General features: G+C 38.8%; 1 long non-coding RNA gene across 3 annotated transcripts in view; it reads right to left on the bottom strand.

Annotated features, from left to right (window-relative positions):
* Positions 1-18,352: 18,352 nt before the first annotated feature.
* LOC105492676 (uncharacterized) overlaps positions 18,353-23,209 on the bottom strand; it is a 73,962-nt gene continuing 69,105 nt past the window's right edge. Inside the window, exon 5 of one of the 3 annotated variants that reach the window (XR_011609769.1) lies at positions 18,353-18,530. This is a non-coding gene — a long non-coding RNA (uncharacterized lncRNA). Of the gene's footprint in view, positions 18,531-19,887; positions 19,903-23,209 lie in introns of those variants that run through there. The other 2 variants (XR_011609768.1, XR_011609770.1) reach the window with 2 other exon arrangements.

Raw genomic sequence — 23,209 nt, 5'->3', positions numbered from 1 at the left:
ATTCTAGAATTGCTCAAACTTTCTGTTTGTTAATAGACCAGTATGAACTTGTTTTAATTAAAAATTTTTAACATGAGAATTTGGCAAATGAAAGTAAAAACAATGAGTAGTTTCCCTGTATGTAATGGAACTGTTCCAGTAGACAGTAAGAAACAGCCTTCTTCTTCAGAGAAACAGACAATGAATCTGTACTACTGAGTATCCTATTTTCTAAACAATAGAATTTCTATATACCTTGATATAAAGGGAACATTTGACCAAGTTATCATGGCATCAGTCTTAGTTTCTGAAAAAGGAATGTCTCACTTTGTTGAGGACTCTGAGGAGGCTGTTTTAGAGGAAAGGGTTTTTCCAGGGACTTGGATGTTACATCCTGAAGGTCAGACCTTATTCTCAAATTCCACCACAATCCCAATTCTACACATAAGGACCCTGAGGTTCTGAGAGCTGAAATAATTTGGCAGAGTGGATTTGAATGCACCTCTGTCTGGCTCAAATGCTCTGCTTCCTTGTTTCATCCTGTGGCTTCTCTGTGACAATTCGCTCCTCTAGTTTGAATCTGGCCTTGCCAGACCCTGATGGTTGCCTAAGCCCGATTCTAGGGAGTTGGAAGACAGAACTTAAGGAGCAGCCAGCCAACTTCTCCCTGATGAATGAGGACTGTGACAGGTTCTTGAGGCATATGTCAATGTGAAATATGTTTTAAATGCTTTACATAATTAACCTCCATGGCAATCTTGTGAAGTGTGCTGTTAGTATCACTCCCATTTTAAGGATCATTTTTTCAAGGTCACACAACTGACAAATAGTAGAGCCAGCATTTGAAATCAGGTTGTCTGACTCCAAAGAATGGTGCTTTTTACAATCATGCAATGCATGCCGACATATACATACACATATATTCATATATATGCATACACACACATATACATGTGGTTAATATGTTTCTATTTCTTTACCTATAGATGCTTAACCAGTTCTCAATAGCTCAGAGATTGATTGGCTGTTTTATGGATTGTTGCATCATCATTCTTTTTCCATAGTGTTTTTTTTTTATTAATCTCATGAAAATGTCATCAGGGCACATATTTAGATACATTTTGGAGAAATTAAGACCTATATGGTTTGGCTGTGTCTCCACCCAAATCTCATCTTCAATTCTAGCTCTCATAATTCCTACATGTCATTAGAGAGACCTGGTAGAAGGTAACTGAATCATGGGGGTGGGTGTTTCCTGTGCTAGTCTCATGATAGTGAGTAAGTCTCACAAGATCTGATGGTTTTATAAAGGGGAGTTCCCCTGTACAAGCTCTCTTTCATCTGCCGCCATGTAGATGTCCCTTGTTCTTCCAGCATGATTGTGAGGCCTCCCCAGCCATGTGAAACTGTGAGTCGATTAAACCTCTTTCCTTTATAAATTGCCCAGTCTCGAGTATGTCTTTATTAGCAGCATGAAAATGGACTAATACAAGGCAATTCCTTTAGTAAATAGTTAATGAGCACCTATTGTATCCAAGGCATTGTTTTAGGAAATGGCAAAAAAAATACAAAGATGTGGAGAGTAGAGTCTCTAACCTTGAATTGCTTAATATCTAAAAGGAAAATAAGAGAAGAAGTAGAGTAGGAGAAGGGCCATAGAAAAGGTATACACGGAGTCTGGGATGGATTCAACAAAAGCGTGACCTTACTGAAGAGATTCAGAAAAGAGCTCCAGAGAGGTTCCAGAAGGTCAGAAGGATTTCGGCAGCAGGACCCAGTGTGTACTGTGCTGCAACTATACTGCCAAGCTCTCAATTTCTCTTTCCTGGCACTTCTGTCAAGTTCCCTTTCTAAAAATGCTTGTAGCTCTGAGTGTCTTTTTTTGCTTGCACTTATCAGAGTTGTAATTTAAACAAATCCGTGGTATTTGACTAATGTCTGTCTTTCCCATTGTCTTTTTTTTTTTTTTTTGAGGCGGAGTCTTCACTCTGTCGCCCAGGCTGGAGTGCAGTGGCACCATCTCGGCTCACTGCAAGCTCCGCCTCCCGGGTTCGCGCCATTCTCCTGCCTCAGCCTCCTGAGTAGCTGGGACTACAGGCGCCCGCCACCGTGCCCGGCTAATTTTTTTTGTATTTTAGTAGAGACGGGGTTTCACCGTGTTAGCCAGGATGGTCTCGATCTCCTGACCTCGTGATCCGCCCGCCTCGGCCTCCCAAAGTGCAGGGATTACAGGCGTGAGCCACCGCGCCCGGCCCCCATTGTCTTATAGACTGCATAAGGACAGGGACTATGTTGGTTTTACTCATTTGAATTCCTACCATATAGCAAAGTGCCTGGCCTACAGTAAGTACCAAATAAATATTGTGTGAGTCAGTAAGGCAAGGGATTGCAGTAGGGAGAGAAACCATATGAGTAAAGATATAGAGGCAGTGTAGACAGAATGCACTAAAGAAAAGGCCAGTTTAGAGGGAGCTACAGCTGGGAAATATATTGGGATTATACTAGGAAGGGCCTTGAATACTAGGCTCAAGTGGTTACAGTTAAGTTGGGAGCACTCTTGGTGAAAACCCCCTAGAGTAGCAATATGAGCATAGTGACAGGCTTTTCAGGAGGCAGTGTGGAGGGTAGATTAACAGGGAACATCAATATGGTTCCAGAATGGCCTGTACCATGAAGCATAGTCCTTTCTCCAACTACGTAATAAGCTGCGAAGAATGAGGGCTATGTCAGAGTATTTTTCATCCCCTTATCTCTGGGCCATGTGGTTGACTTTTCTTCTTTATAAATTTGCCAGAGACAAAACTAGGAATCCCAACCACCTGTCACTTAAGCAAGTAGTAATATATATATTTTGCAACCAAAGGACCTTGGCTGCAAAAGGACACCATTTCTGTCAAGGGGAGATAAAGGATTGGCTATGTTCTCAGCAGACCATGAAGATTACTCTGAGAAAATCCTCTTTTTCTTCTGCACCATTATTGCTGTTCTGACATCTGGATTGCAGCCAAAATAAGGTTGTGATTGGCAAGGACTTTTTTGGTGGGAGCCCAAACTCCAGAGACACCAACTCAGTTTTTTCTTTAGTTTGTGGTTCCAGGTTCTTCAGAGTTGATTGGAATGTCACTTTAAAAGACCTGTCTACTTACTACTCATCGGTCATTCCAAAAATGGGATAACCAGTGCCATTCTAATACTAACAAACAAGGAGGGGAGGCCAAGTCCACTCTTTTCTGAACTGAAATCAGAACAGGAATCCAGGAGTTGTCTGTTACTACTATTATATGGGTTTTTATTTATAAACAGGCATGAAAGGGAAAGAGGAGTAAAGGTTACATGAATTACTCAATGACCTGCGGACTTAGACACTACAATTATTGGCTTTATTATTTTCACTGATAATTTTTCCAGTATCAGTAGTCTGAGAGTTAGGGTTGATATCTCACTTATAAAGACTGTCTGCTAGGGCAAGGGAAGTGTAATGAAAGTACCCTCGTAGGAACTGAAAATGGCAAATTGCAAATGGTGAGCCTGTGTGCATGCCTGGCATTTGAAACATCCCGTAAAGACTACTACTAACAGAGGAGAAACTGAAGACATACAGCCAAATCAGGAACTTAGGAGAGTAATTAATAGCTCAAAGAAGGATAATGACTGTGAGCCTAGAAATAAAGAAGTAAGAATGGTCATTGAGACACAGCAGGCAAGATTTGCCAATTAGTATAATGTGGCAAGCAATAGATTTGAAAGATATAAAGGTGATTCTAATATTTTGAACCAAAAGGTAATGAGAACAGTGTTAGAAAGTGAAGACAGTAGAAGGAGCACACTGGGATGAGAGGATGCTGACGCTGGATTGGGTTAGATTGAGTTCAAGGCCACGAGGAGGAATCCAAGGACAAAGGTTGAGTTGGGAGCTGGCAGTGTGACTTTGACTTAAGAAAGAGACTCTAAGGAAAGTAGAGAGCTTTAGCAAAGCCATGAAAAGAGACTAGAAGTGACCAGACCATTTAATAGAGATAATTTGATGCCACAATATTGAAGAGAAAAGGTCAGTTTAAGCAAGAGGCCAATAGTACTAAGTCCTGCAGACAAATATCGCTGGGTTTGACAACAATGAAAGAGAAATCTATGTGGGGCCGGAGCCATACCATAAGATAAGGGGTTAAGAAATGACGCTGAGGCCTCAGAGGCCATGAATGGAGGCTAATTTCAAGAATTGCAACAATGAAGAAAAAGACAGTACTAAGGTGATTACTTAATGGGCAACCCTATATACACAAAATGAATTTAGAATAGAGAAGGTCTGAATATGTTATAGGCAGAGAGCATGGGACTGTAGAGATAAAAAAAAATTAGAAAACTCAAAATATATATGGAGAGAGAATTATTCATGAAGATTTGCTTTAGAACTGGCATTAAAGCAGTAAGATGAAGACCAATATTTACAATTAAAGTAGAGATGATTCTTCTGAGTCAGGAGACATTAGATAAAAATGATGGAAGATACAAAGAGAATTTGTGGAGAAGAAAGGCAATATAAAAATTTGCATTGAATTGTTTCACTCTTATCAGTAATAATAAGAATCAAAGCCATTTTTCATAGTAAGAAGAAATGTATTCAACACTTTGCAATAAAGATGAGTGAATACTTGCACTAACTGTGTTTTTCATTTTTTGTGTTCTGATACTTTGACATCTGGGACTTTGCTGCCCCTCTCAAGGTCAGCCAATTCCTAGAGATGGTAAACAACTCTGCATCAAGCATGCTTTCAAGAGCAAATCAACTACTCCAGAGCTCACAGCTCCAACCATCCAACCACCTTCTTTATTGGGCTCTCACACCCTCGACCACTATCCACTCGCCCTAATGACTCCAGGCTCAGATACCAGACAACAAAGGGCAGCTCCTGTGCCCCAGAGCCTGCTGAAATGATTTCAGCTAGCCAATCCTAAGCCTGCATACCCTGCCTATTCCATTCCTTCCTGAAGAAACCACAGTAAAGGCTCTTGCCCACAATGTCTCCCTCTCCACCTCCCTTTCCCTCTCCCTCTCCCCACTACTCACTCCAGTGATTCCCCATGTGGTCCTGCAGAGTGTGGTGTGCCTGTCTGCTTGGGAACTGTGATCAACAAAGTATCATTTCAATGGCAATCACCTCTTGACCTGTTGGGCTTACCATACCTAAAAAATAATAAAACCAATTAAAATACTACCTTGCAGTTATCTACACTAATCCCTAATGTAATTTATGAATCTGGTAGGCTTAAAGGGAAGCTTACAAAAGGATAACAGATAATTTTTCTTCCATTTAAGTTTTAAGAATTATTTTACATCATTGTGGACATCTGGTTGTCTGAACAATAAAAAGTAATGTCAATTAGTAATGAAGCTTATATATGTATTTTAAAATACAGAAGTAGCAGTACATGTCAAATTTGAAAATATCCATTGCAATCCACAGACTACAATTCTAAGGCTTGTAAAGCCTGTAGCTGGACTAACATGAACAAGGAAGCTGGATATGACTTCTTCACAAAACGGGACATCATCAGCACTTCTACCCCTGCACCCCCACATAGAGTCAACAGCTGAGCACCAAGGAAATTAGTGAGCCTCTCAAAGTACAGCAACATCCTTTCTGTCTACTGCTACTTGCTCTTAATTCATAGCACCAACCCCATTTGGGAAGCAATCTTCTTCTTGATGGATTGAAACATAAGCTTGTTTCACACTAATTCCAAATAAGTGTCTAGAGCTATACTTTTTTGTGTGTTACATTCTGACATATTATACATTATCAACCAGTTTTCTTCAAAAGAAAGACCTGAACCAGCAGTGTAAGAGGTAAGCACTGTGATGAGCTTTAGACTGAACTGAACCATTACTTATTGTTCAGCATAAAGTAATAGCAGTAAAGTGGCTGAACCATTTATACAATCAACCTGTTACATTACATTACATGTACTCCTTGTCTCCCCTGAGTGGCTTTGTCATAATGAGCAGATACTTTTATAAATTATGTAATTACCAGTTACTTTTAAACATTACAGCAATTCCAAAAGATTACCCCAAAGCTCTAATTGGAAGGTTGATGGTTAATGGGGTGACTCAGCTTCTAGCAGGATTACAGTTTGCACCTCCATGGGTAAAACAGTGTTTGGGCCTTTCATTTTAGCTTCACTTATGATTTTTATAATTCTGATTATTTTGATATTGCTTAATAGATCTGCTACTTCACTTATCTAAATATTCTAAAGAGTGAATGCCACAAAGAAATCAATCTAAAAAAACCCAGACAAATAAATACATAGAACAACAACAAAAAATGATCTTGACTGTCACTTTCTGATATCACTATTGTGCTTTGATTTTGATTATTTATGGAAACAATAGTTTCCTTGCCTGAAACCTGATGAATTTAATAATAAAAAGGGAAGTTTTATAAAGGTAACTATGAAAGTATTTAATGCTGTAGTTGCAGTAATGTTGAATCTTTACCATTTCAAAGAAAATAAATATGACGTATATACCGCTCTAGTTGAGACTATGTGCTGAGTGAACATTTCCTGATTAACTCATAAGGAGTTGTAGTGAAGTATCATCTAGGCTTCAGAAAAGACCATCTGTCAGTTTAAGCGTGCATTATTTCTGTGATTTCTGTGACCTCCTTCGCACACCTGTAAGCTGTACAAAATCACACAGTTAAATGACATTTTTTCAAAGTTACAAAAATACTTCTGTTTCTAAAAATTCTACGGAAACTTTCTGTGTGCAAATGGTGGCTAATTTACTTAGCAATGTTGAATGGGCATGAACATTCCTCCAAATCTGAGCATGACAATCCCAAGATTCTTGTAAGGGGTATCATGGATTTTCACTGCACATAGTGTTTTCTTGATATTCAGTAAGGATCTTTGTCACTTAAGAAAATGTAGATCATGAGCTGAGCAATTAAGAAGAGACTTATTTTTATGATGGCCTTGGGTGTTTATCTGAAAAAGATGCTTTTTCCTTAGGTTTATTGGTAAGTCGCCTCCAGAAATAAAAGAGTAAACACGAAAAGCACAAAATGAGATGTACTTGACATTATTTATTTATTTATTTATCAAACAGAGATTATCATCTCTATTTGGTAAAATCTCTATATAAATCTCTATTCGGTATAATCTCTATAACAAATAACTTTGAGCACATCTGTATATGTCACTACAGTCAGCCTTTCACCCGTCTGCTTCCACAGAGGAGAGAGAGCTATCAATAGTTATCAATAGATAACTATTGATAACAAATCTCTATTTATAACAAATAGTGATTATACCAAATAGGATGATAATTTGAGGTACTGCTTTTTATGGGCAAAAAAAAAAAAAATCCTTAAAAATTAAAAAGACTAACACACCTATAAAGCTCTTTTTTTTTTTTCTGGGATAATCCTACAATGGAGAAGAGAGAGTGAGAAATCTAAGAGGGACACAGAGCGGTGACTTCCCAACCATTTGATCATCAGTAGGAAAGTGTACGTTTCCCTGTCGGTAAGCAATGCCCTAAGTCAGGGCTTGGCAATCTTTTTCTGTTATGGGCCAGGAGTAAATATGTTGTGATTGATGGGACATGCAATCTCTGTCACCACTACACAACTCTGCCATTGTAGAGTAAAAGCAGTAGGATAAAAGACAGACAATAGGTAAATGAATGGGGTGACTCTCTTTCAATAAAACTTTATTTATGGACTCTGAAATTTCATCCTTTTCATGTGTCACAAAATATTCTTCTTTTAATTTTTCTTTCATCCTTTAAAAATATAAAAATCATTCTAAGCTCACTGGCTGTACCAAAACAGGGGGCAATGGAGTGAAGTCTTGGGCTGTAGTTTACTGACTCCTACTCTAATTCATACTCTTACATTTTTTTTTAAAAAAGTGTGTGTGTATCTGTATATTCTAGTGTTTTCTTTTCACGGGAGATTCAGGCCTCAATTATGCTTCTGTTTTCATTAAACATAATGCTTATGAATGTGTCTAACTCAGCCCAAATAATGACTATAATCTTTCCACTATGTGACAGAACCCTAGACAAACAAAGTTAAACTGGTGCCAGGAGTTCCCATGCCCTCCCTAAGCTTCTATGCATTATGCGTCTCTTTATTTGCAGTTCCATTTGCATACTTTTAATTCATTAGAAGCTTGTGCTAGAATTCCATAACCTCCCTACTGTTTTCCTCCCCTTCCTCTCTTTCTATAGACTCTTTATTTTTGCGATTTATGTCATTCTTAGGCTTCACAGGACAAAAGGGATTTTAATTTGAAGAAAGAGAGGAAGAGAGAAAATAACAAAGGGAAGAGAACTAATGGGCGGGAAGGGTGAGAGACAAAAGGAAAAGATAAAAGAGAACCCCAAAAGGAGGTGGCATCTCACAGGTCAGAAGAAGCTGTGTGATGGGAAGTAAAACCTTCTCTTCCCTGCATTTTTCTTTGCCACTCACTGTCCTCCCATCCCCTTTCTCCTGCCTCACCCCCAACTTGCTCAACTGCTCTCTTCCACTGTTTCAGCCCCATTTCTTGCCCACATTTACTTTCCCACTTCTCTCTGCACTTCTTACCTGATTGTCTCTTTCAACCTCACTTTCTCCTTTATGATTTGCTTTTCAGCACTAAGTTTGAGCGCATTTGTCTGTGTATGTCACTACAGTCAGTTGTATATGTCTGCTTCCACAGAAGAGAGAGAGCTGGCACTTTAGGTAACTACCTCCACCCCCAGGTCATGTACATGGCCCTGTTGGTCTGATGGGTCCTGTAGGGCAGCATCGTGCTCACTGAAGGCCTCAGTTCCTGCTCACTGAGGGGCATGGTGGCGGCGTGAACTTTTCCATTGCCTTTGCAGAAGGAAGTGGTCTCACTGGGCTTGTACATTTACAAGGCAAATAACTATTCTGGCTCTATTAATTTTCTTTTCAGATACAGAATATAGTTTTTACCATCCTTTCCCACGCAATCTATTGACTTGTCTCAGTATTGGGGAACTCACGTGCGCTTATAGTACCATGTTAGAGCTCAAGTTCACGGGTTCAGTGGTAATGACATTTTTCTAATAAATGAACTCAGTAATGAGGAGGATTAAAAATAACTTTCATTTTTAAAATTATCAGCTCTCAAGTAACATATGTTCCCTGTCAAGAATTTAGAGCATACATTTGAGTAGACAAAAGTCAGCATTATGAATTCCATTTCTCAAATATAACTGCTGTTAATATGTGGGCATGTAATCTCCCAGAATTTTGTGTAAACCTAAGTACAGATAGGTTTCTACGTGGGTATCAGTCATAATCAGATCAGAGAAGCAGAGCCTCTTGGTGATATACATATAATAAGGAATTTGACCTTTTCCAATCATGGGATCTGCTTAAACACTTTCTCTAAAGCTGTTGTGTTCATATCTGGTGCTGGAGTTTGAAGACCTTTATCAAGCTAGATGGAATCTTTGAACCTCACTTTTCTCATTTGTGAAATGATAATAATATTTGCCTAAGAGTGTTTTTATAAGTATTAATATCAGTAAGAAACAAAATTATGTAGGAACATGCCATAGTTCCTGATTATCAGGAAAAGCTCAATACATTTCAGCAAATTATTATTAATAATTATTACATTTTCCATCACCAACATGTATTAACTGTAGGCAAGTCATGCAGCTTTTCTGTGCTCAGTTTTATCACCTATCAAATGGAGCCATTGACATTTACCTCAAAGTGCTGTTATGAAAGCTACATGAGAAAGTAAATCTAAAATGCCTAATACAAAGTCTTGCATACAGGGAGTATTGAGTGAAAGTCAATGGCTTGGCCTAATGCTGAGACTGTTTTTGTTCATTAGCAGGCCTGCCATGTTGTTATCTCATGCGGAGCTTGTCTTCATCTAGGTCCTTGGGGTTTCTTTTACCTGCATGTTGAAATATCTCTGCTACACTATGCTTGAAAAATGTTGTTTTGTGCAGCTCCATGTAGGATTTTTGGCTTATTTTTGTCATCTTTCATTGTAATATATATCTACTCCATATCTCAGTATGCCAAGATTTTTTTCAAACTTGATTCTGGGTCCAACATATTAGCTATTCTTCCTTACTTTTTCATGCTTCTTAGAATTCATTGAAGATATTAGACTGTGCCTTGTAAAATTGCTGTTTTTGTAAGTAAAAAATTATCATACACTTGTGTGCGGTTGTGTGTGATTCAACTTGATATTAGAGAGCTAAATAGAATAGAACCAAGGACATGATTATGAACTAACTCTTTATTAGTATCTTGATCTTTTTTGGGTCATAAATATCTGAGAATCTGATGAAAGCTATTTATTTCCTTTCCAGAAACACATACACACATTTCTACACTTCTTTATATAATCTTTTTTCTTGCATTGCACATTCATTTCTTTCATAAAGACAGAATATAAAACAATTTTTCTGAAAAAAGTTCTCTTATTCTCAACCTTAACATGAAAATGTTCATTTAAAAAATGTAAATTTTGCATAAAACTAAAAATGTAAGCCTTAATCGTGTTCTACTTTAACTTGCAATGAGAAGACAGTTGTTTTTTGGATTGACCAAGAAGCAAATATGGCTCTGTGAAAAATCATCTTTTGACAATCAATTTTGAGTTTTCGTTCCTGTGCTTGTAAATGCTAGAAACTCCAAATGATAAATGCCTGTAAGAGAAAAACAAATAAAATCAGAATTCTCATTACTAGTTTTACTAGATGAGAATAGGTTTGTTTCAAGGAGAAGTGGAATTACTGTGTCTTCCGGAGAAATTGATGTGATAGCACATCCTGTGCCCTCAAGTCAGGGAGAGGAACTTTCATAAGGCCTTTGGGTGAGCAAAGGATTATGAGTCCACATCTCACTTTCAGGCCATCTGAGGGGAAGTAATCTTTTAAAAACATTATCTGGTGTTTCCAGGTGTCTGTAGATTTTGGCTTGCATAAAAACAGACAGAATGTTGTTGCTTTTGATTTCAGCCTAAAGAATCACTTCCTCCAGGAACGGAAAAAAAATTCAGATTGTTTATCTCCAGTCTTTCGTTCCAGAATGTCTGTTTGGCTGACGTGGCTCATAGTTTTAAAATAATGTCTAAAATGTGGTCTATAGGGCCTTAATGAAAAGGTTTATATAACTCCTGTGGCCAAAAGTTTTTTCAAGTGAGTCAATTCAGAATGACATCCTGCATGCCAAATGGTTCTGTGAGTGGGTTTTGTCTTCAAATAAAAAGGGTAATGAATGGGTGGGGGTTGAAGACTCTGTCCAAAGTCAATAAAGGTTGTATTGAAGACTCTTTCTGGCTGAGCATGGTGGCGTACGCCTGTAATCCTAGCAGTTTGGGAGGTCGAGGTGGGCAGATCACGAGGTCAAGAGATGGAGACCACCCTGGCCAACACGGTGAAACCTCGTCTCTACTAAAATACAAAAATTAGCTGGGTGTGGTGGTGTGTGCCTGTAGTCCCAGCTACTGGGGTGGCTGAGGCAGGAGGATTGCTTCAACCCTGGGAGGCTAAGGTTGCAGTGAGCCAAGATCGCGCCACTGCACTCTAGCCTGGGTGACAGAGCGAGACTCCATCTCAAAAAAAAAAAAAAAAAAAAAAAAAAAAAAAAAACTCCTTCTATTTTGTATGAAAGAACTTCATATTCTCCTCCATATTCCTTGACAAAACCTGACGAAGTTATTTCTGTGCCTAGCTATGATGATATGGATCACTTTCATAGCAGTAGACAAATGTTCCAGGCTGTTGATAAAATCTCTAACATCAATGCACCCTGACATGCAACAGTAGATTCATAATATGGGTAGAAGTTATTTCATTCTTCTTCTTCTTATCAACCCACCTGAGAAGTGTTCCCAGAGATCCTAAAGGATAAGTGTTATGCAAAAGTGGCATTTACTTACCCTCATTTGTTGCTTCTTATAGAGAGAGCACAGCATAAATATCACCTTTTCAGGCCACAAGAATAGCATAATTATTATGTCTATTATGGTACTTAGATGAATAGCAACTAACATGCTGTAAATAAAAAATTCCTAATTGATACAACATAACCATACTCCATTATTAACAACAAGCTAGATTGCAAATACTTGCATTGACTGTAAATCACTAGCCGGGCACATTGGTTCATGCCTGTAATCTCAGCCCTTTGGGAGGTCAAGGTGGACAGATTGCTTCAATCCAGGACTTTGAGACCAGCCTGGGCAACGGGGCGAAATCCTGGCTCTACTAAATGTGGGTGGCAAGCCACCCAGGCACCAAGGCAAGAGACCGAGGGCACAAGCTGTTCCAGTGTAATAAAATATATAAAATAAGAACAGTTATACTAGATATAGATCACAGATATGATTATATGTGAATATCATTAATCATTAGTTTGTAGCAGTTACTCTTTATTTCAATATAATAATAATCCTCGCTCTACAATCATAACCTAGGAAAAACCAGGCCATACAGTGATACCAGCTGAGGGGACACAGTGAGAAGTGACCAGAAGAGTGCGAACCTTCTGTTATGCCCGGGCAGGGCCACCAGAGGGCTCCTTGGTCTAGCGGTAACGCCAGCGTCTGGGAAGACGCCCGTTGCCAGCCTTGGTCTAGGGGTAGCGTCAGTGTCAAGGAAAAACACCCGCTACTTAGCAGACCGGGAAAGGGAGTCTCCCTTTCCCTGGGGGAGTTTAGAGAAGACTCTACTCCTCCACTTCTTGTGGAGGGCCTGACATCGGTCAGGTTCACCCGCAATTATCCGGAGGCCTAACCGTCTCCCTGTGATGCTGTGCTTCAGTGGTCACACTCCTAGTCCACCTTCATGTTCCATCCTGTACACCTGGCTCTGCCTTTTAGATAGCAGTAGCAAATTAGTGAAAGTACTAAAAACCTCTGATATGAAGAAATAATGGTGTAGGCTGTGTCCTCTCTCCCTGTGTCTGTCTCTCTGCCTCGACTGCCAAACAGGGAAGGGCCCTTGTCCAGTGGACACGTGACCCACGTGACCTTACCTATCATTGGCGGTGGCTCACACTCCTTACCCTGCCCCTTTGCCTTGTATCCAATAAATATCAGTGCAGCTGGGCATTCGAGGCCATTACCGGTCTCCGTGTCTTGGTGGTAGTGGTCCCTCAAGCCCAGCTGTCTTGTCTTTTATCTCTTTGTCTTGTGTCTTTATTCCTACAATCTCTCGTCTCCGAGATTAATCCCCGGGGATTAAAACCCACCGACCCTATGGGGCTGGACCCTACAACTAAAAATACAAAAGACTAGCCAGCTATGGTGGCGTGTACCTGTAGATCCAGCTACCAGGAGACTTCGATGAGGGCCCCAAAGGTTGAGGCTGCAGCGAGCCAAGATCGTGCCATTGCATTCCAGCCTGGGCAACCCAAGTGAGACCCTGTCTCAAACAAACAACCACTACCCGCCCGGCCCACACACAAAAAACTATAAATCATCATGATTGTTGGTTAAATATAATAACCATAGCAACTTCATTAAAAATTTGTGTTTTAAATTCCCCAAATAAATGGCACTTGGGCCAATCCTTTAGCTGGCTAAACCTTTACTGAGATAGTTCTTTTTCCTTTCTATATTCATTTTTATTTATGATCCCAACTTATAATATGGTTATATGTTTTTTTCCCCACATTCTTTCCCATAGGATAAGCCTAATGTTAATATTATTATTTCCAGCTGCTTTTTACCTTGCCTGTGTATCGCCTATTGTAAAATTTATCCTTCTCCCAGGCCTCTTTTTTCTTCTGCTTACTCAAATGTATTATTACGTCTCTCCTAACCACTCCAAAAAGGGTGTTGACCCTTTTTGGCTTCTACATGGTTGTCTATAGTACACTTTTATCAGATGCTCTGTACATAGATCTCTATCATCAAGTTCAGAGATTTTCTTGAGAATAGCATTTGATGTATAGCACTAGTAATTATTCCCTTACTAGTAGGCAATTTCTGTCTAAAAATGTTCCTCTTCCATTCTGTATTCCTGTTCATGACTCCCCATACAAAGAAGTATCAGTGTTACATGAAATAGTATTTACTTGTTAGTATCTAAAATTTAATTTTAATTGTTTAAAACCTTTACTCAGTAAACAGCTTATAAGAATTGAAAAATATTAGAATGTTTTATTTTCTGCAAGTTTTTTCAACTTCCTATATAATCATCTTTATTTATCATTCTTATCACTCACCGTGGTATTTCTTTTTTCTGTCTTGCTTGACATTATTGCTTTGAAGCATTTTTTTTGTTTTTTTGTTTTTTGTTTTTTGGTTTTTTTTTTGAGACAGAGTCTTGCTGTGTTACCCAGGCTGGAGTGCAGTGGTGCAATCTCAGCTCACTGCAAGCTCCGCCTCCCGAGTTCACGCCATTCTCCTGCCTCAGCCTCCGGAGTAGCTGGGACTACAGGCACTCACCACCATACTGGGCTAAATTTTTGTGTTTTTAGTAGAGATGGGATTTTACCATGTTAGCCAGGATGGTCTTCTCCATCTCCTGACCTCATGATCTGCCTGCCTCAGCCTCCCAAAGTATGCTTTGAAGCTTTCTTAATCAGATTAGCAAATCTCCTGTAATCACAATTTCATCAGAATTTCAAAAATCATCCTTGTCCTTTTTTCAGGGGTACTAATTCAATAATTTTAAGAATATATTTCAAAAGTTTTAAAGCATGAACACTTATTTTCTATTAAGGAAGTCTTGTTCAGAGCTCCTATATAGGAAAAATAAAAGTGAAGGTCTTCTAGTTAAAGGATGTGCGTGCGTGTGTGTGTGTGTGTGTGTGTGTGTGTGTGTGTGTGTGTAGACGAAGGAATCCTTCTCCTACGTGTCTCTATAGTCCCTTTGAAGAACAAAGCTTAAAAACCAGTTTTGCAACTATGGTCTAGTTAAGCAAAGTCTTTTCTTTTCATGGAAATTTCTTCCCTAAGTATTCATTGAGTACCTGCCATTTGCAAAACACATTACTTACATGCTAGTCTCATTTTCTAACTGATATCTTTCTACCAGAAGAAGTGAAAACATCTATATCCTCAAGTATATAAAATATCACCAAGAACCCGTTTTAGGCAGTGATCTGAAGATCACATTCTTTCCAACATAAATAAATACACATGAAATATACATGAAACCAGGTTGCCTTTAAAACAATTTTGGATCTGAATCATCAGGTTTGAATGTGATTGAGCGGGAGGCATGGCACATACTGTGGAAAATGATTTCTCACTCCACTGAGAAAGTTCAGGTCCTCTAGTTCTATTTCCTTCAGTGAACCCAGACCCCAGATGAGAGTCCTCAGCCTGCCTGGCACACACTGTGCTTCTCCCCACCTCGGTTTCTCTTTTCATTCTGTCCACTCCACATGGGCTGCTGGTCCTTTTCTCTTTGTTTATTAAAATTTTGTCCTTGAAGTCTCTTCAGCCTAGTCAGCCAAAAATTATTGTTTCCTTTTTTATTCTAGAAACAGCACTTCTATTCTAAAACCACACATTAATCCCTTTATTACATTGATTTTTATAGGTTTTATGTTTGTCTTCCTCCAAAATGATAAATGCCCCAAGGACAGAAAGCACTCCCTCAAAAGCTTCATTCAAAGAATTGATTTCCACATGGGCCTTGTTTATTTATTTATTTAAACTAAAAAAATTTGAGAAATTGGTAAATGGGTGCACAGAAGGAAGAGAAATACGGGCAATACAGGCATCATATTTACGATTCTTGGATGGAATCATGTATCTCGATAACAGGAAAAGGCATTTCCTCTCCACCAACTGCCAGCGCACTCTAAGTACCTCAAGGATGGACAAGTTTGGAACCATTGAGAGAAGAGTCTCAGCATAGCTTTGGCATCGTCACGGTTGGCCACGTGAGCCATGACAGATGTCAGGCACAGCAGTGTCTCAGGAGGAAAAAAGAAATACTGGCCAGGAGGAACTAGAACAGAGCATGAAAAATGTGGAAAACAACACTTGTCCAGTGGTGACTATGGCTGATGGACAAGTTCATAAGATATAGAAGTCCAGCAGGCCACTAGGCACGATGGGGATGATGAAAAAAGATTTGCAGATTTAGGGACCTGGTTAGCTGATGGGGACAAGCGCTGTGAAATCTGAGATATGACACTGAATGTCACATGCTGTATCCCAAAACTGGTGAGGCCCAGAGATATTTGGATCATATTTATTTTGCAGAGAATGCAAAGTCCTTTCTTTTACAAAGATTGGAATAGAGGTTTTAAATGCAAATATCCACTTGGACTAGAGTCTAAATGAATAACATAATTGTAGGCATGCACTGTGTGTGTATTTTGTGTCTTTCAAGAACAGATTTTGCTAAGAGGGCAAAATTGGCTAGTCAAAAGTGGAAAAAGACAAAGAAGGGAGAAAAAAACAGCTCTTCAGGGGACTCTGAGAAAGCAAATGTATCCTCTCTCCCAGTTTGACTGTGATTGGCCATCTATTTCATATTAATTTAGCACTTTGGCTAACTCTCTAAAAAATACAGATTGGCAGAAAGGAAAAAAATGCTTTGGCCCCAAAATCAAAAAGAGTTCTTCTAAAACTATGGAAATAGTGAGACCATAAGGATGACTATAAGCAGATGTCTCTGAAAAAGTGTAAAGCCCACAAAAATTCTAATTTCCTGCTATCATTAGAATACTCCCCTCTGGTTTTCAGAATGTCAGTTTTAGATGGTCAGGTGGACCTGGAGAAATAACTAATGTATATATACTTTTTTCTTTTCTCTAAGTATTTGGAAGCCAGTGGATGTCTGGATCATTTTTTTTTCTCTCTCTCCTTCTTTGGTGGGGGGAATAATCTCTAAGCCATCTTTCACCCAATAATTTTTGGGCATAAAGTGTATCAATGTCTGCAATTCACTGCTGTGTGAGTTATTTTTGGCCCTGAAATTTTATAGAACTATGTGGATCATTTTGCAATTCATAATGAAACATCAGCATATTAATGCCTTATTCTTCTTTATTCAATTATTTTTCAACGCGTCTGGAAGGGGCCAACTTAAATCAGTGTTAGTTATGCTCTTAGGTGGCTGCTCTGACAAAATGAAATCATAGAAAAATGTCAAGCCAATAAAACCATCTGGGACTTTCATATATTTAAAACTCAAAATCTTTGTGAATCCTGCCAATACATTTCAGGTCATTTGAATTGAACCAAGGAAATAAATGGTGTTGGTCTAGGTCACTTTTGTTCTTTTATAAATTACAAATAGTTGGGTTAGGATATTTGTCCCTGATGTAACTCTTATTCACTTCTACACTGCCTTTGAGAACTGCACAATTAAGATGATATGCTTTAAAACCTGAAGAAATAAATGACAATATAAATACGTACTAGTAATTATTAGTGATATTTCTAATTCTAATGGGCAGCAGTTCTTCTTGGAATTTATCTCACTACTTGGGACCTAGAAGAGTAAGACTTCTCCTTTCATACCCAGATACCTAGTTTGACTTCAAAATAGTGCACAAAAGTGTAGATGGAAGGGTACAGCCAAGCAACTTCAAAGAATCAACTAACTTGGTATACTTAATGCCCAGGTAATAATTTATTTTGCAGAGAAGGCAAAGTCCTTTCTTTTACCATGATTGGAAAAGAGGTTTTAAATGCAAATATCCACTTGGACTCGAGTCTAAATGAATAATATAATTGTAGGCATGCACTGTGTGTATCTTTTGACTTTATTTATTGGATGCTTACCGCACAGCCACTCTCCACTTATTCCTTGCTGAGACCGTCCTAGTCCTGTTTGTGTGCCATTGTTTACCTGAAAAAGGCAGGTAGGTCTGACCCTATTCCAAGCTCCCAGTCATTTCCCCCAACAGTGATTGGACTGGCACAGTCCTGGGATGCAGGTCTGTCTAATTAGACATTAAAAGAATTCAGTCAATGTTGTGGAAAATAATCCCCCAAACTAAGAATTAACATTAGACCCTATTGTGTTACTAAGAATTTATTGTGGGAAGGAGGAAAAGAAATGCTAAACCAGCCAGTGACCAGGTGTCCATCAAGCCCCACTTCTTTCAATTCATGGAAATTACAGACTTTTATATACTGGCACATCCTAAGACCTCCTCTAAGAATCGCCTTATGGTCAACAGGGGAGGAGAGGCTCTGTGATGCTTAGGTAGGGGGAAGGAGGATATCACAGAAAGGGAGGGGAAAACAACTGTGTAGTGATAACTAAGCCAATTTTTAAAAGGATATTTGAATAACATGATTATAAACTTTTGAAAGGACTACTGTCCCAGTAAAATATTAAGAATCAACCAAAAAAGAAAGTCATTTATTTTATTGAGATCTGACATGCAGTGAGAACTGATATAGAGGGTCTGATTTTTACCTTATAGAGGCTCATAGAAAAAAAAAATAACCCACATTTGAATAGATGTCAAAGACCCATTCTTTCTCCTTCTCTCTCATGTTTTGTTGGACATTGTCATATCTGCATGGCATGCTTGTACCCGTGAGGTCAGCTGGTCTTTGACAAAGTGGCAGTGCTGAAGATGGGAGAACAAAAAGATGGAAAAGTTCCAGATCACTGATGATGTCATTGAGCTAATGAGTTAACCATCCCTAGAGTCATTCTGCCTCAAAATTTCTTGCTCTATGAGATAATAAAAAATCCTTGTTGCTTAGGCCACTGTAAGTTGGGATTCTCTTTTTTACATTAAAAAACTCCCGAATATATTGCTTAATCCAGATTTCTTTTTCTATTAAATGAGGATAATATCTCTATTAGCATAATGCCCAGTATAGAGAAAACATGAAACAAATGAAGCTAAGCATTTCAGCTGGAGATATTATTTTCTGAAGGAGTAGGTAAAATGAGCGGAGTTGCATTCCAGAAACATTTAAAGCAAGTCATTGCTGCCTTATATTAGACAAACGTTTCCAAGAATGTATGGTTTAGGATGCTAATATACACTAATGTCCTAGGTTTCAGGGATTCCTTAGTCAGTTAAATAGACAATAAATAATGGCCTAAAGAAATTTAAACAAGTTCCCTTATGGCAGAAATATATTGCATTCCCATATTTAAAAAATAAAAATATTTTATTAAAATGCTATTGATGGAGGATAAAACTACCAGTTTTCTTTAGTGAAGAGAGTGAAAAATATCTAAAGGTACGACATCTGTACCCACTGAGATTGTTGAAATGGTTGTTAATAAGAGCACATGATTTTTCTGCCCTGATTTCTTCTTTGGGCCTATGTATTGGGAAATGAGATTTCTTGAAGAAGGAGAAGATGTCTGTTTATAATGCAGAGGGTGGTGAAAAATAGGATGAAATTTGGGAAACTCTAGCCTGAGGATAAAAAGAGGAGAGCTAGAGTCTAACTGGCTTCAACTTAATTGGAAACAGGACTTGGGAGAACTTTTTAAGGTTCTGGAATTTAATACTTCCTCATGTTTGTCATCTTTGTTTTCTTAAATGGAAAAGGATTTGTTTGCCTGTGTTCAAAGTCAGGAATGATGTGGAGGATGTTGAAATACTGGGATGGAGTCTGTAGCCAGTTTTGGCAAAAGCAGGGACCTGGGGTTTCCCAGGGTGCTTTTCAGTAGAATAGTCTGTGTGGTTCTTGAAGAGAAGGCCCTGGACAGTGAAGACACAAGGGAGAATGTAAAAGAGAAAGATATGCGAAAGAAAAATAAAATCTTTGAACCCCAAACTCACTATGCCAAAGAAAAAGTTAAGCTTGGGAACTGAGTCATGAAAAAAAACAAGCAAAGAAAAAACCTGCCTTCCTTTTGTTCCCAAGTGTAACTACTTGCCTCATTGCCTGCTGCCTGCCCTCTCTTCTTTTTTTTTTCTTCCTTCCCCTCCTGCTTGCTCTTTTCTTTTTAAACATCGAAGTTCCTCAAATCCTCTTTGGAAAAAGCACAGAACAGAAATCCTACCGTGACTTGTGAAATTTTTTCCCAGGCATATTCTCAACCTTGGCAAAATAAACCTCTAATCGATAGAGGTCTGTCTCCGTTACTTTTTGGTTTACAAATAAATGTCCAGGAACATAATAGGAACCTAGTTACTCTGTGCTCCCTGGAGTTGTTCTTCAAGAGTGATCAAGGAGTACTGTAGAAGGCTGCATCAGCAAGAAAAGGAACAATTTGTGCCAGAGTCAACTGAAACAATGGGGGCCATCTGGAGGGAGGACTGGACATTCTAAGACCTTCGAGTCTCAAAGCCGTTCTGTTGCTAATAATTGTGTAACTGTGTTCAGGCTAAATCTTTGTACTTCCTGAGTTTTAGATTTCCTCCTTCATTAATGAGAACGTCTCCAGGACTTTTTCCGGTACTTATTGGTCTATAATACCCCTACTTGCCTTAAAACAGCAGTTGAGAGGGCATTATGAGGAACAAACAAAAACAAATACAAATGGCTGTGGTAGCACTATCACAACAAATATCTTGGAGACAGAAAGATTTATTTTGTTCCTGCTCAGACTAAGATTGCACTTTAATGATGAAAACATGTAGTAATTTGGAGGCTGCTATATGCTTGATGAAGCAAACATAAATTTGAAGCTACACAAAGGAGGGTTGTGTGTGTGTGGTGTGCGTGTATGTGTGTGTGTGTACATGTGTTTTATTTGCTTGTTTGTTTGGACAAGGAAACCTTAGAATTTTAAGATGTCACCCCATTTACTTTCTCCTAGTTCTTACCCTAGAGATAGAAAACAAAGCAATTGTTCAATGCTGGGGAAAGGAAAAAATGAATTAATAAATGTGAATATCTTTGATGTATGATATAGCTTTAGGTGTTGGTGGGTGTCTGAAACAGGAGTTGAGGGGATGGATGGAAGGAAGTCAGACCACTCCATGTGTCTAAAAGAAGAAAGCCATGTGGGTTCAGAGCATGGGTCCCTGATGGGACCTCCTCTGATGTTTCTCATTGAGGCTTTAATAGAACTAGCTTGCTTTATCTTTCTTCCTTCCTCCCTTCCTCCCTTCCCTTCCCTTCCTTCTTTCCTGCCTGCCTTCTTTCCTCCCTCCCTCTTGCCCCTCTCTCTCTTTCTTTCTTTCTTCTTTCCCTTTTCATGGTAAGAACATTTAACAGGAGATCAGAGATCTCCTGCGAATCAGAGATCCACTCTTTTAATAAATTTTAAGTATACAACAAGTATTGGTAGCTCTAGGCACATTGTTTTCTTAAATGAAAAAGGATTTGTTTGCTTGTGTTCAAAGACACAAGCTCTAGGACTTATGCATCTTGGATAACTGAAAGTTTATACTTATTGATTAGCAACTCTCCATTTTTCCCTACCCCAAGCTCATCTAACCATGATTTCACTTTTTGATTCTATGAGTTTGACTCTGTTAGATACCTAAGTGGAATCAGGCAGTATTTGTCTTTCTGTGACTGGCTTATTTTACTTAACATAATGTCCTCAAGGTTCATCTATGTTGACACATATTACAGAATTTTCTTTTCTTTCTTTTTGAAGTTGAATAATACTCCATTGCATGTATAGATGCATATACCACATTTTCTTTTCCTGAGACAGTCCCACTGTGTCACCCAGGCTGGAGTGTGGTGGCTTGATCTTGTCCCACTGCAATCTCTGCATCCCTGGTTCAAGCGATTCTCCTGCCTCGGTCACCCAAGTAGCGGGGATTACAGGTGAGTGCCACCACAACTGGCTAATAAACTGGGTTTTGTCATGTTGGTCAGGCTTGTCTCGAACTCCTGGCTTCAAGTGATCCACCTGCCTCAGCCTCCCAAAGTGCTGGGATTACAGGCGTGAGCCACTGTGCCTGGCCTTGCATGTAATACCACATTTTCTTTATTCATTGATCTATTAATAGACATTTAGTTTGTTTTCACATCTTGGCTACGAACCAGGGAACATACCTTCACCCGCCTGCCTGTCACACCATTGCTCAAAGCCATAAACACAGAAAGCATCCACTCAATGCTATTAGAGACCCTGAACTCTTTCCCAAGTGTAATGTTTGTTTCTAAGCCCTGAATGTAATTGAGGGGGCGGGGGGGAAAGACTTTCTTCAAGCTGTTTACTGCAAGCAACAACCTTCACTCCAAGTTAAACAATTTTTTAAAAGTATCCGAATATCCAATCCCATCCTTGTCTCTATTCCACTAATGAAGTCCAGACTCTGTTTTGAGCACCAAAAACGAGGTCTGGGGATCAGCCTATGCCAGAAGCTATAGTTCAGGTTCAAGAGATTGTTTTTGAAGGGAACAGAACAGTTTGGACTGTTCTGTGAATACTTTGGCGTGTTTTGCATTGAAGCCTTGCTATAATCAAGGCATAGAAAATAGTCCACCTAATGTGCCACTGAACCTTGGAACATTTAGTCTTTGGGAGTATATCTTTAATTTATGAAATGAAACATTTTTAGCTCTATTGGCTAACTGAATTAACTCAAGAACAGCTCAAGTTTATATTGTTCCAGGAGCAAACAAGGTTGAGGTTAGATGGATGCAAATTTCAGTTTAATTTAAGGAAGCATATTCCAACACTAGAACTTAGAGGTGCTTAAACAGTCCCTGCGGTCATCTTCCCAAAGGCATAAGATGAAGCTAGGTTTTCACTTGTATATACGCAAAAGACTCAGTGAAACAGGGGAATCTGAAGGCATTCATCCTGAGGTTGTACAACTTCTCCTTCATGCTGTGGAGAGTATCTGCATATCCAATGAAATGACAGGAAACTAACATCTATTATGCACTTCAAGTTTGCTAGATATTTCATATATTGCATTTAATCCCCATAGAAATCCAGTCATGCTAATATTATCTCCACTTCACTAAAAAGAAACTTAGACTCAGCTATCTGCCCAAGGACAGAGAGACGGAATTAGGCAGAGACATTTCCAACTCCTGAAACTATGTTCTTAACATGAACATTTATAATGCACTTACTGTGTACTAGCATCATACCTAAGCACTTGACACATATTATCTCCTTTAATCTCCAACAACCTGATAAAGCAGGTTCCAATTTTATTCCTATTAATAGATAAGGATATTTAGGTTTAAAAGGTTAATCAAATTGTCCAACGAAAAACATTTTGTTAGTAGCAAAAGCAGTATTTGACTCCAGGCAATTTAACTGCACACTTTTAATCATTTGCATAAACTGCCTCGCTTCTATACTAGGCTGCCTGCTGGATTCTACTAGAGTAATGACTTTTGGCATATGTTTTGAGCA

Source organism: Macaca nemestrina, chromosome 11 (assembly GCF_043159975.1).
Source record: "Macaca nemestrina isolate mMacNem1 chromosome 11, mMacNem.hap1, whole genome shotgun sequence".
In the NCBI taxonomy this organism is placed as follows: Eukaryota; Metazoa; Chordata; class Mammalia; order Primates; family Cercopithecidae; genus Macaca; species Macaca nemestrina.
The sequence above is the reverse complement of the archived record's forward strand: the minus strand, read 5'-3'. Positions and strand labels throughout refer to the sequence as shown.